This window comes from Rhopalosiphum maidis, chromosome 2 (genome assembly GCF_003676215.2).
Source record: "Rhopalosiphum maidis isolate BTI-1 chromosome 2, ASM367621v3, whole genome shotgun sequence".
In the NCBI taxonomy this organism is placed as follows: Eukaryota; Metazoa; Arthropoda; class Insecta; order Hemiptera; family Aphididae; genus Rhopalosiphum; species Rhopalosiphum maidis.
In genome coordinates, this window is record NC_040878.1 from 58,607,177 (window position 1) to 58,622,522 (window position 15,346).

The 15,346-nt window shown below is 25.9% G+C and overlaps 1 protein-coding gene across 2 annotated transcripts in view; it reads right to left on the reverse strand.

Moving 5' to 3' along the window:
- LOC113551831 (two pore potassium channel protein sup-9-like) overlaps positions 1-8,278 on the reverse strand; it is a 68,892-nt gene extending 60,614 nt beyond the window's left edge. Inside the window, exon 1 of one of the 2 annotated variants that reach the window (XM_026954352.1) lies at positions 7,273-8,278. The gene's annotated coding sequence lies outside the window, so the exon portion shown is untranslated. Of the gene's footprint in view, positions 1-7,257 lie in introns of both variants that reach the window. The other variant, XM_026954353.1, reaches the window with a different exon arrangement.
- Positions 8,279-15,346: the final 7,068 nt, after the last annotated feature.

The following is a 15,346-nucleotide window of genomic DNA, read 5'->3' on the forward strand; positions in this document are numbered from 1 at the left end:
TAATTCTGTTTTGTGTTTCGGTTTTATTGTAGTTTTATAATAGTGGCCCAGTTTTTAATTACAACGGAAAACCATTAAACTTTAGACATCAAGTGGATCAACATATAAATATAACAAGACAAATGCATGAGCAATGTATAGGTTGGTTACTACACCACACTGGGGTATTGAAAATATTGGTATTGCTGGTTATTGTTTTTGTTTTCAAAAAGAATATTTAATATGATACTATTTTCACTTTGCAAAAACATAATAAGTCCAAAAAATCAATTTAAAAAATATTCATTTTAGTCATAGTTATAATTGTATGATGAAAAAATGAAGTTACATAATAAAACTTAAAAATATAAAATATGAGACATCAATCAAAATAATAGAAAACACAAAAAAATATTAAAAGCTTTCAATGATTTACTTAGCAAAATGTTTAGTTGAATTTATAATTTAATTCCATATTTAATTGTGGTAATTTGATGGATCTATCGAAGTTTTACAATAAATAAAGATTTTATATAGTTTATAGTGTTATCCAAATAAGTAATTACACTTATTAAACCAACAACTTTTAACTATTTTATAAAAAATAGTTTTGAATATCAGTTATATTTTTTATAATTTTTACAATTATTATCGTTAATTTTTTTTAATTTTTACTTTTTTATATTATAAGTTTGATTTTCTTTAACAGATTATTTTTAGAAGTACTTAGATACATAACAACGTAATTTCGAATGAGTAGTTGATTAATTATAACTTATAAGTATTCAAAGTTTAGATTAATGGAGTAGTGGACTAACATTTTGTGGAATATACCTTGTTCCTAAACAGAGTAGGCCATTCTGCTCAGTAAGACTTAAAATACTTTTAACTATTTAATTAATCGTTGACATTCGATTTTTATGTATTACAGTAATAGAGTCTGTAAAAATAAAAATTATTAAAAAATATACCTCAAATAGGTGCTGCTATTTACAGGCATTAATAATAATCGATTTATTTATAATTTTATTGAATATAATATATTGGATAATCACAATATAGTCTAACTATAATACTTAAAAACATTTATTTTGCTGTAATCATACTTTATATCTAATTATTTTAAGTAACTATAAGCTATAAAATTGTACAGTATCATTCATTAGCGTATTTTTATTTATTAACTTTCAAGAAAAAAAAATGTTTCCACTATTTTAATGTCTAGTTTAATTATAATAATGCCTATGTAGATTGTAATCATGATAAAATATTGAAAATGCGTTCAAACCAATCAAATTATTATTTCGTGTAATATTTCAAACAATTTAATTAGTCCTCGTTGACTTAATTAGTATTAAGTACAGTAAATTTTAACAATGATATTTTCTCATAACATCAATTACAAGTTATTATATATTATTATTACTATTTATTTTATGTATTAAATATTTGAGTAATTTGATATAAAACATTCGACTTAAAATATTCTCATAGATAAATTATATATTAAAATATCTTTTTTTATATTTTTATATTTTTATGAAAAAAATAACTTTAAATACTAACAATAATGTATTATTATTATATATTAAAATATTATTGATTTTTAATTAACATTCATTTATGTTCATTATAATATATTAGGTATATCATATTTATTTTGGATACTAAAATGTTGATAAACATCACAATTTTTTTCTATATTATTTATCTAGCTATTATTACGATTAGTAAATACGTTTCCTAAACACATTAAATGGTATTATATAATAAACTGATACTTATGCACAATAATATATACATGTATATTTAATATATATTTATAAATATTAAATGTAATAACTTTTACTGTAAAAAATAAAATAATAATAAGATTAAATAAAGGTTATACTTTTAATATTAAGTAGTTTTTTTTACCTAAATTAAATTTTTTAATTAACTTTAAAAAGGTTGATTAAATTGTAACACAAATTTTTGAACTTTATAACGGCCAATGGAGGTATATAAAATATTATATTTTGATTAAGAACAGTACAAATATAATCTAATGTTACGTATAATGCATAGGTGTTAAACTATGTTATAAAAACCACCAGATACCTAATTTAAATTATAGCGTAGGTAGTCATTAAATTATATTTACAACGGGTTAAAAATAATTAACAACGCTAATCAGCCTACCCATATTATATAAGTATAATACTCGTATATATACAAAATAAACGATGGAAAGACAAATCCATATTGATTTGATGTTATGGGGTATCTTCATCAAAATGGCCAACATGGGGCAGGTGAGAATTAAATTCAAACTAGGAAATCAAAATTAGGTTAGGTCATTAATTACACATTAAAAGCATAATAAACGATTTTAACTCAGCATTGTTGGTGAAAAATCTAATGTCTTTAATTAAAATACACATATTATATTATTTAGAACATAATGTATGAGTAAGTATTATTATGAAATTAATATCAAATAGTTAAGTATGTGTATTGAACATACTGAAGTAGTATATCATATGTTATATCAACCGAATATTACGTAGAAACTTGCGGCATCGCCAAAATTCTCTATTTTATTATTAGTTGTATTCATCTTAGAATATAAAGTGTGTGTTACAAAATATCTTTGTTATAAATAAATATTAAGTATTATATCATCATTATTAAAAATGTATCAATATGAATAATATTATCAATAAATTAATTTCATAATATATTTGTTACATAAACAAGTTTCAACAGTTTTAAAAAAAGGTAGTTTTCTTGTTTTTTTCACTTAAGTATACTTATTCAATATGTAAACAGAGTTTATGATTATTATTAACGGATACAGTTATACATGATTTATATCATAGTATTATTATTCTCCATCAAATTTCTACTCAAGTAACATGTTATACAATATATACATATATTTCATATCATATTATCATATCACAACTATAACAGTATAACACCTAAATTATTATTATGTTTTTTTTATATTTTACCTAATTTATTTATATATATATGTAGGATAATTATCACTTTTATGGATTTATTTTATTACTTTAGTACTATTATAAGACCACTTGATTGAGTTCTTAAACTTAGGTGTAAAGTGAAAAATGTGTGAATATTAATCAATTGTTTCCGGCTAATTAATCAGAATTCAAGGATGAGATATTTTTAAATGACATTAAGTGCACTTGTACGTTGAGGATCTGCAAAAAGGCGAATGAAAAATTTTCGTTTAACGACTTTTCTAAGTGCACTTCAGATTGTCTGCCCTTTGCCCTGCGTGTTTTTATAATCCACAAAACGATTTTTATTGGCTTTTAAAATAACTTGAGATATTAGAGAAATTAATAAAACATTTTACGTTTCAGAATATATAACTGATGTATTTTGTTGGGTTTTTTTTTTTTTTAAAAAAAAAGGAGAAAAACAAGATGTTGATTTTCTGTACAGTAAGTTTTTAGTAATAATTATCATTAAATAGGACATTTGTATATAATGAATTAGTATTAAATAATAAATCATAATATACAAAAAATAATATCAAATAATAAAGGCTGATAGTGTTTATACAATTTTTTTTCAAGGATATGTTTAAAAAAAATGTTATTATACTATTATTAATTTATTTTTTCATTAGTTATGCAATATGCGGCATATTGAACTAATTTTTGCGAATAAAATTATATTTATTAAATTATTATACCTTATAAGCCCTGTTATAATAAAATAAAAATAGCTTAAAATTAGTCTATTTTGATAACTTAATTGTAAATAGGAAATAATTATCTACATGACATCAAAAAGTTTCCAATAGGATTAATATTTTTACAGCTTAAAACTGAACCATTTTTACTGTTTCAAAAAAAAAAATGAAATATAAAAAACATATTAATGTAAAATCAATACATTCATCGCTATACCACTCATAATTTTATATTTATATTTTAATAAATTATAATTAATATTTATGTTTTTAATCACATTTATTTTATTTTTCATATAGAGTTGTTTATAATGAATTGGCTTATTCAATCGTCTAATGACAGAATTTTAACTTCTAAAATTGTATAGTCATAACTCATAATATTACATATTTTATCAATGCCAAATGAAATATTTGATAACTGATAAGTTAAATAGTTAAATACCTCTATTAGCTTTATTATGAACATTAAAACAATCTTAATACGGTCTGTAATATATTGTAAATCAGTAAATTATGAACATTAAACTAGTTATATTTTTTTTTATCAGAAACATGCTTTCAAGTAAGTATAACTATTTAATTTTTATAATGTTAAGTTATAAAAAATAAGACGTAAGTAAGTAGTAGTGCTATATTAGTGAATATTATAAAACCAAAATAATGAATACTAAAAATATGTACTTTTTAGTTTTTATAGACCTGCAACTCTAATTTAGTTTCCAGTTGAATAGTTGTTTTTAATTTTTGTTAGTTTTTTCTCTAAAAACCTGCAATACATTTCCACACCACAATTGATACGAAGAGATGAAATTTAATTTTATAGGTAACTACAAGAGTTTTTCAACATTGGGAAAAAACTATAAAAAGTAATGGTCACTCTTTCTACTTATTTATTTTTATCTTACAATTTTCAACTAGTTAAGCTTCAGACATACTTTTTTAAACTAAAAAATATATATTAAAACCATTCAATACTTTTCAAACACAAAATTGGTAGTGTATCATATCATGGTCACACGTTGTACATTGACAAAAACTTAAATCTACATGTTGTAATATGATTATACTTAGACATTATAAGACAATATCAAATTACGTTTTATGCTTCTTACGTTTCAATAATCGTTTATTAAAAATTATTTGTTCATTAAAGATATTGATTAATCAACATTTTGTTTATTTAAGTTTGGTAATTTTAAAAATAATTCAAATTTATACTTAAAAATATACCACACAATATATATAATATGTAGTATGTACCTAACATATTTATATGTAAATAATTTCAACAGTGTATATTAATTATAGGTCATTAAAGAGCATTACAAAAACACTATAGCTTTTGTTAAGGCTGTTTTTAACAAGCATAAAAATCTATTGTGTACCAACGCTCTATTGTATGATTAATTCTTAAAATATCAAAACTTTTTCTAAAAAACTATATTTAAAATGTGGTCAACTAAAAATGTATGTCACTGTTTAAGAAGTTTTATTTTAGCAAGAACAAAAATTTAAAAGCAATATTTTTAATAACAAAAAAATTCTGGTTACCATATTACATATTTGAATAAAAAAATTGTGTATTAAATGATTTTCAACAGAAAAAAGATAATGCAAAAAATACACAATATGTAAAATGTCTAGCTAATTTGTTGATAAAACAAAATAATAATAATAAAACAACAACAAAACTATAACTTTTAGTACCAAAAAAACTAAGAGTTTATTATTAATTATAATATAATATATCAAACATTTTATGAATGTTTAATGTTTTTTTTTTTTTTACCTAGGTATTATATGATCTATACATTAATAAGTTAAGTACTAGTCCAAATATCCATTTTATGTTACAATGCACTTTTATTGTCGTACATTACAACAAATGTTTCTACCGCTTTTCGTGATAAAAACCAAATAATATATTATGTGCACTGTCCTATTGATGGCATGTTCTGATAACCTGGTTAGCAAGATAGGTACGTAAATAAAATTATAAATTACCCCTGTATATGTTATATATTTAACCTTCTGTACTTAATAACATTTATTGCTTATAAGTGATATATATTATAGGTATACCTATGTACTATTACATATTGTTGTTGTTTTAAAAAATAAAATCTTAAAGTCTATCAAACAACACCACTGCAAATATTTAAAATCGATCACATTTACATTAATGACTGTTCGCAGGCAGTAGATATTATATATAAATGGTAACGGGAAAGGTTTCATTTCGATTTTTTCTTTTTTTTCCGTTAGACTTGCGGTGAACGCCTTTCATACTGCAACCTTACAATAATAATAATAATACACCAATTACATTTCACAGCATGCCTGCCTGTGTAATTTGATATGATATTAATACAACACGGTAGCGGTGGTCAATGGGTTAAGAATAAGGGGTGGCAGTGTAATGTCACATTACTAATGTGTATTATTATAGTTAAGCCAAATTGTACACGGTCCACACTATGTTCCGCCTGTAGCTATGATATTGTCAGCCTATATTTTACACACACCTAACCTCAAATTGAACTATCCTACATACGAGTATAAGATTATCAACCGAGTGAAATGGACTCCATTCTATATTAATCGACCGATTTATATTATACTCGTATATTTGCAAGTATGACATTAAATCCAAAAATATCTGCGTATTAAATACAGCGTAATAAATATTTGTACTGTTTTTAATAATTTCACCGACATTGTGTGATTAATTTTTTGTGAAGATGACTTATTGTGAAATATATTAAATATCACTACTCGTTGAAAAAATAAACGTATACCAATATTATACAGCAAAATATTGAGTGAATTTTTATCACGGACATAAAAAATAAGTTTAGTTTTTATTTTACAATTGTTACACAAATGTTTAGGCGTATTTTCGAAAAAGGAGTGATGCTGCATATATATATATATATATATATGTATACACACAACGAATATCCATTTCTGATAGTTTATGAATATAATATGTGAGAATAAAATGTACCTATACGTGAATAGATTATTGTATAATATAATATAATATAATGTGCATAAAACGAGCCAGGGGTCTGAATGTGAAAAAATACGGCGAAATCGATACGGTTTATATACCCATTGATGTGTATAGGACCGTAGAACGTAATAATAATATAAGTACCGACCAGTCCGAAATGCGTGACGCGAATCAGAAAAGTTTCCTGTAGATAGATATAGCTGTGATGTGAACGTAAACGTCAATATATAGAGATCCGGTCTATTATTGAAGTAAAATAATATTATAGCGATCGTGCACGGTCCGGTAAAGGTACTCGAAAAGTAATAATATTCGTATTACGTATAAGACCGTGGGTTCACGGCTGCGTCGTCTGCAGCGTTGTCGTGCACAAAAGTCGGCCCGACTTCCTGCGGTAGATCACGGTCAGCGTGAACCATATAGGTCACAAACTACAAACATTTGAGATCCGAATACGACAGACATTATACGTCTCGACGACTAACGACTACGTAGCTGTAGTGGTGGTTTGACTAAGCTTAAATTATGGAAATATATAATGTTATTGTACCGTAATGGTTTTTACCTAAGCGAGTATGGAGTACTCGTAGGACGAGACGTCGGTGGCGGCTTCTTTTCTCCGGTTGCGGAGACGACAACGACGACGACGGCTGCGGCAGCGACGGTGCCGGTGGCGGCGGCTACGATCGCGATTACTGCGAGGACGACCGATGTCCGTCGCACGTTATCGTACGATAATATTATAATTATAATACGACGGAAAAAACAACAATAACAACAACTGTACGTCCGTTGCCGGTGAGTTAACTGTCCGTCACTTGACTTAGACCACCGACCGCGGCGCGGACGATCGAAATTCGCACGTGCAATTTATGCGATACACACAACTATCATAGCGGGCGCGTAAACGAACTGCACCGGCGTCCGCGAATGTACGCGCGGCGTCAGAGTCGGATGCGGACGCCGCGAGGGCTAACGGCGGCACACGCGGCGTAGAGGAGGGAGAAATAGATAATGCTCGCGAACGGTATTTTACTATATAATACGCGTACTGTGTTACGCGCACATGCACGCCTATATTATATTAAATCGTTCGCCGAATTTACAACGGCGTTGTTTTATTATCTCACTGTTGCGGTTCGAATGGAGAAAAAAAAAAGATTTTTTTAAATTTGGAATAAAAAAAAAAACAAAATTTTTTTTTTTTTTAAAGCAACGAAAAACTGCTATTTACGATAACATAATTATAATATATTTCATAATACGTATGATATTATCGTGTAGCGTACGTCATGCAGATGCGTATCATTTACGTTGTGTGTGTGCTTATATGTTTTGTGCGTATGCTTAAGTGTGGTTTTATGTGTGTGTATGTGTACGTGTATGTGTGTGTGTGTGTGTGTGTGTGTTGTATGTGCGCGAGTGTATGTGTGTGTGTGTGTGTGTGTGTGTGCGTGTGAGTGTGTGTGAGTATGTGTGAAAGAGCGTGTGTGAATGTCGTGTGTGGGAGGGTAACGGACACAACGCGCGTACACGGGACGCCGGGATCCGGGTATGCGTCGTCGGTTGGCCGACGGCTCGGACAGAGAGACTACCGCGGCGGCAGAAATCCGCGGAGAGAAACGCGGCGGTCGGCGCAGCGCCGCCGTACCAGAATCAATATTTCCCCTCTCGCGCGCGACACATCCCGTTTGTTCCTGTGACGTCATCTCCGGTCGTGCACATGGTCTTTGACGGTAACCTCCTCTTCCCTCTCGGCTTCCCCCTATCGTTACTCCGCCTTATCTACCGCTCCTCTTCCCCCTTTTATCGTCCATCTTCTCCTCTGCCCCACCACACCCCGCTCACGCACGCCACCGACCTCCCCGCAGTATCGACCCCTTGCCCTTCAGCCACCGCACGACGTCTAAACTCCGCAACTGTATACTACATACGTAACGTATAATACACCCTCCACGGCGGCTGTTTTCAAATTTATACTCGTAAAAGTCAATTGAAAGTGTGAAATAATTATTTTCCTTTTCACATGTTTTCAAAAAATTTACCCACTTATTCGAATTGCTGATCCCTTGTCTATATAATTATTGATGTACATAAATTAAATTTACAAACGAACTGTTTTCTAAAAAAAAAAAATTTCCTTCTGTAGAGCTTCAATTTAAGCTCCCGGTAACAACTAAAATGCCTATATGTATTACCCAAAGAATCCCTTTCTGTTGATGATTTAAATATACATGGTATGCCGTTTATTTAAGCTATCCACGTTTAACTTTAATTTGGCTATTACTTATTACAAAATATGTTACCCATGTCAACACAAATGTTTTTTTTGAATGTTGCATAATATTTCTGTTAAAATTTAAAATGCACATTCACGTGATATTGTGTATTTAGTATTTTAATTTAATTTTTAAGAAAAAAAATCATTATTACATTTTATTTATATAAATACTAAAACTAATCATAAAATATATAAATTACAACTAATACTGTGCGTTAACAAATTCATCAATATAAAATTAATCTAATTTGGAATAATAATAAAAAAAAAATTTGGCTTATTGGAAATAATAATTAACGATAATATATATAAAATTGTAAACGTGTATTGAGAATAGATAATCGTTTTAATAGTGATAATTTGTTTTCTGGCTCAAGTACAAGTCTGAATTTTAGTACATTGTTATCTTCTTATTTTATTATTTAAAATTATTATCTAACACCGACTTCGTAACATTTAAGTAACGAATCAGTCTCGATAAAATAATATTTGGAACAAATCAAAATTAACTGATATAATAATTATAATACCCAAAGTATAGTAAGTTAAGCTCGCATTTTCAAGCAAAAAAAACAATATAAAATTATTTAATTTACATATTGCTATATTCATCATATTTTATTACTTTATTGTAGGTATGTCTATATACGCCAAACTTGTTTACGTGAAAATGCACTTTGACGAGAGTAATAGTGACTGTAATTTAATATTGTTTCAAACGTGTTCACCGACACCATCGTAACGGTTGTAAAAATTAATTTTAGAAATTTCCGACCCCATTGGCTTTATATTTTATCTAGAGACGTTTTATGGTACGTAACAATGTACTATAATAGTCACTATTATTATCATTAATTTTCGATACATCATTGGCTATTATTTTGACAACTTTTGGACGTATTTGATGAAGTTAAGCTAGACAATAAAATTGTTCATATTTATAGAAATTGGTATGTAATAGCTTATTCAGTGTACACATGTCTACCGTTTCTAACATCGTTAGCAACCATATTCAACATGTGGTCCGCTGATTTTTTTGTGATTAAAACATTAAGATTGAAATAAAATTACACCAATTTAATTTTTATAAAATGTAATAATATTATTAAATATTAAAATTTATAAATTTATTTTAATTTTTTTAATTTTTGTCCTTTGCGAATCTTTCTCTCTCTTTATTATAGTATCCTCAGAATTATTATGTAATTCATATAACAAAAATATATAAGTGGTCAAAGCGGAAAAAAAGGTTGAGTATGATAGGTTTATTACAATCGTCAGAATCCGAAATACATATTAAAGTCTCCCTTCGGTTTTCCAACAGTTGAAACCTCATGCAGTGACTAACCTAACCACACTAATCTTTTTGGTTGTCAAATCACTACTTTCAAAAGGGTCTATTCACTTAGAAAGGTTTAGGTACGAATGAAAACTTTATTAGCAACTATATGTCTATGTACTATATATCTAATAGACATTCACACTTGAAACTTTCAACTAATTCGATTAAAAAAACAAAGACTTAAACAAATAAACAATATATTAATAAACAGTAAACAGATATTAATTATTAATACCTATCATTTACACATCAATTAATTCTTCACTGAATATAATTTTGAACTAATGTTACAAACTAGGTATTAAAGCTAAATGAGTTAATAATGTATGCTTGATATTTAAATAAATTTCAATTTGTTTTGTAAACAGCATTATAATAAAGTGTTTAAAGTAAAAAGGTTAAATAAATATATACCTGCAATGAAGAAAATATACACATAATATAAGTGTAAGTAATGTTCTATGTATAAGGTAATTATTTTATTTAATATAAACCTGCTTTCACTTTGATAAAAAGCTTTTGCCTATAAACAATGTTAAGTTAAACCACATGTTTTTGTTACTTTATTTTTGGATTCTTCTATTAGTTCAAAATAATTGAATTATAAGTTATAACACACTTCATTAAAGAAGAAATTTACATCGAAAAAACCGAGGGTAACAAAGTCTAAAACATTTTGAAACGATTATTTCCATCAACATTTTTTTGTGGAATACTATTATGCTATCCTTTTCAGTTTTAAATCATATTGCATAAAATCACGTTTAAAATTTGTCTTGACCACATATTACTCGTCGATTAAAAAGAAACTGGTCCAGAGACCTCCTAAAATAGGAAAAATAAAATAAAAATGCTGAGGTTCTGTTAATAAATGATCTCTTTTTCACGTGATTCATGTTTATTGTACATACTTTTTTTCTGTGTTATCATTATTACTTATTGTTTTATTTCGTAAATAGATTGAATATTTAAAAAAAATAAAAAAAAAATCTTCCCCGATTCATATAAAAACTTTGAATAATTTTTAGTAATATTTTTAATGTAATATACTGATACCAACTATTGTTAAAATTATACGCGTGTTACATTAGATTAGCGTTATTAAAAATAAACTGCAATTTTTTATTAATAAGATAATTCATTATTATGAGCTTTTATAGTTCAAACACTAAAATTGATCCTACTATCGTTATTATTGCATAAAAATAAACATACTAAACATTGTGATACACTGATACTACCTTTTTAAAATCAGTATATTATATTAAAGATCAAATACAGTTTGAGTTTTTAATATTATTTTTTAGTATATTTTAAAACTACTTAATATATCTTACGGAGAAATACGTTTGTCACAATGATTTTATTATTGTTCATGACTTTCTTCAAGAGTTCAACTGCTAAATACAAAAATAATATATACAAATAGTAGGTAAGTGATTACCATTCTACGTTGTACGTTAGATTTTAGTGGGTCACTATTATAGGTATGTTAAGTTTTAATTTAATGATATATTATTATGTATGAACAATTATTTTGACCGGATATGGTCTATATTAGTTAAAATTAAAACTTAAAATGTCCAAAGAAAATAATTATCTTTATATATTTTCTAGATTTTATGGTTCCAATATGAACTACTTATGATAAATCTTGTGTTAAATTTTAAAAACAAAAAAGTGAAGACATTTCAAAAATTTAATGACAATGAAAATGAGATTATAAACATTTGGTGAACATTTCCAGTATCCACTGTTATTATTTTTTTTCAAAACATAATAAAATATCAAAACTTGTTTGAGGAGAATTAATTATTTTACCGCTGAAAATCGAATGTTGTAAATATTTGAACTTGAAATGCTCATATAAAATTAATTTGCTTTTCTAGTAGAATTTTTTTTAGTTTATAGGTTGAACAACTAATAAAGAACTTTGTATTAAACATTTAAATTTTTAGTAGTAAAAATAAATATTTATGAATTTTCAACTGTATAATAATTTACTAATTTTCGCGATATTTATGAATTTTTTTTTGAAATTCTAACTTTAAATTCTTGTAAAAAAATATTGTGTCTATAGATAAAAATTAAAAAAAATTAACAATCTATACTTAACTTAGCTTATATTTTATATTACATTTTCAATAATTTCTACCCTGCAAATCATTTTTAATCTGCATTTATAAAAAAAAGTTGTATATACATATATATATTATGTCTATGAATAGTTCAAAAAAAGTCAAAATGTTTTTAAAGTGTTATCGTTAATTGGATCGAAAATTGGATTTGTGAAAAAATTCCTGTTTTATTTAAATTTTTTATTGGTACTGGCAGTTTTAAGTTTAACTTCTTTACAGTATAAACTAAATCCTATTTGATATCCCACCTCATTTTAGAAAATCGAAATATTTTATCGAAATCTTATCGTATACAATAGCATACAAAAAAACACATTAATAGATACATCGAAGCGATGTACGAAGCGATGAACGAAGCGTTCAGAATATAAAAATACAATTTAACTTGAAATTTTATTGTAAAAATTGAATTCTTTAACATAACGAATAAATATTATTACAATACATTTTTATTCGAGTCAGTTTAAATTAAAAATAACAGGAAATATTATTAAAACGGATTAATATTTATACATTGATTATTGAACACTTCGAATAATCAAACTCAAATACATGTGTACATTTAAATACATTTTGTTGTTAAGTATACTGCACTATTATTGAATGATTTTATAAAATTCAGTGTTAAGTATTTTTTTTTAAAGTTATACGTAAACTACTTAAAGCTAAAATAATATAATAAATAATAATGTATATAAATATGAAGTAATACGTAACATATTTTATTTAGATAATAAAATGTTATTATTGATTAATCGTTATGTATTTTATTTGAAAATTTGTTATGAAAATAAAAATGAAATCTAAATCAAATATTGTAATATCAATAATTCTTTATTGATTATAAAAAGACAATTTACCTATTTTTTTTTCTATGTGCAATTATTTGGAATTTTCATTATAAATTATAAATATTTACAAAACTATACACATTAATTTTACAGAATATTTAATATATATTTTTTTTTATATTTATAGTTTGTTTTTTTAATTGTTTTATCTATGTTAAATAAAACATAACAAATTATTTCGATTTGGAATATACCTAATCAATCGGATCTATTTGATTCATAGTTCAAAATTCAGTAAAAGTAATTTTTTTATATTATTATAATATAAGGATAATATTATGTGTGTTATTATAATATTTATTTATAATACCAGAAATTCAAATCAAATAATTATAAATACATGTGCAAGAAAAAAAACCAAGAAAACATTTTAAAGTTTAAAATATTTAGAGAAAATTCCAAATCAAAAAGTTTTAAAATAAAAATTGACTTTGATGTCATATTTAATTTTGTCATTCAAATTGAAATAGAAATAATTGAATTTTTTTGATGTGATTCAACTGTAATTTTTTTAAAGAAACTCACAGTATAGTTAATAGAAATCATTAAATTATATTCAAGATAAATACATATATTTATATTAAATATTATCGTATAAGTTAAATATTTTTTTTTTTATTTGAAAAAAAAAACTCTCGACAACATAGGCCATTGGATTGATACATAATTTAAGTAACTACATAATATATTATTTTATATTTATTCTAAATATTCTAAATTGTTTTGAATCTTGGTTTGAAATTTGGTGGCTATGATCAAATTTTTGGTGTTGGATTAAATGTTTTATTAAACCAACTCTTATATTATGAATTATGAATGCATAATGAATGTATGATGTTAATTTATTCTATAATCGTTTCTATTATAATTCGAATTTTTATTTTTAATTTATTTATTATTAAAAGTAAAGGAATTTAAAACCTTTGAGTTAATTATAACAATTGTAATTACCTTGGATATTTCCGTGATAATACATTATTATAATATAAGCCTCTCAAATATATGTTGTTTAATACCTTACATTGTATTGTATTACGTAGAGTGGGGTCGTATGTTTAGTGAGGTGATTAAAATCGCCGACGTTTAATTAATTATTTAGAGTCAGGTGAAGTCTGTTAGAGCCATATACTATAGTACTAGGCCAATAAATAACAAATTAATTATTATCAAACAAAACCCTGTCTATCTATATATTATGTCCAGGGAGACTGATGGTGAGATTTTAAACTCGATTTCTCAGATGATTTTTGTGTTTTTGTACTAGGTGGCAGTAACGATTACGAAACATTGATTATCCAGACGTCGGTTGTCTGCACAATTCCAGTTACCACGATAAAAAAAAACTAATTAGAGAATATTTTAATGGTGTTGTTTAGTTTTATAAGTATAACTAAGTCGAGTGCATTACTTAAATGATGTGAGTGCTTAATGTTAAGGACGTCCAGCAATCAGTCACTCAAACTGCATATCTTTTATGAGTAAATGAATAGCTGTTGTAAGAATACGACCATAATCCCATGACCGGGACGAAAATACGATTTAATATATTTTTTGTATCATAATTCATTACACATCGTTTTGGATGTTTGGTATAAAAATTAACAATTTTTGTTTTCAAACCAAAGGTTCCCAAACTCTTTATTGTACGATCCATTTTAGGAATTTTTTAAAATTTGGCGACCCAGAATATTAATGAATGACCTTTTGTTATGCTGTTTTAGTGAATTAGTTGCTTACAATAATAAATTAAAAAATATAGATTTTGTCAATATATTTTTATAATTATTTATTCAGCTAGTAAAAAAGAGTATAATGTATTAGTAACTTAATTAGCATATAATTTTAATGTAAAGGATGTAATTGTTTCCTATTTTTCATCACTCCATTGATGTCCATCGACAAAATTTCTGAAACGCAGTGAGTTTGACAATTTCAATTTGCTTTATTTAAAAATATAATGCGACCCACTAAAAACAAAATCACGATCCACAGTTTGGGAACCTCTGTTTTAAACTATATTTTAAAAC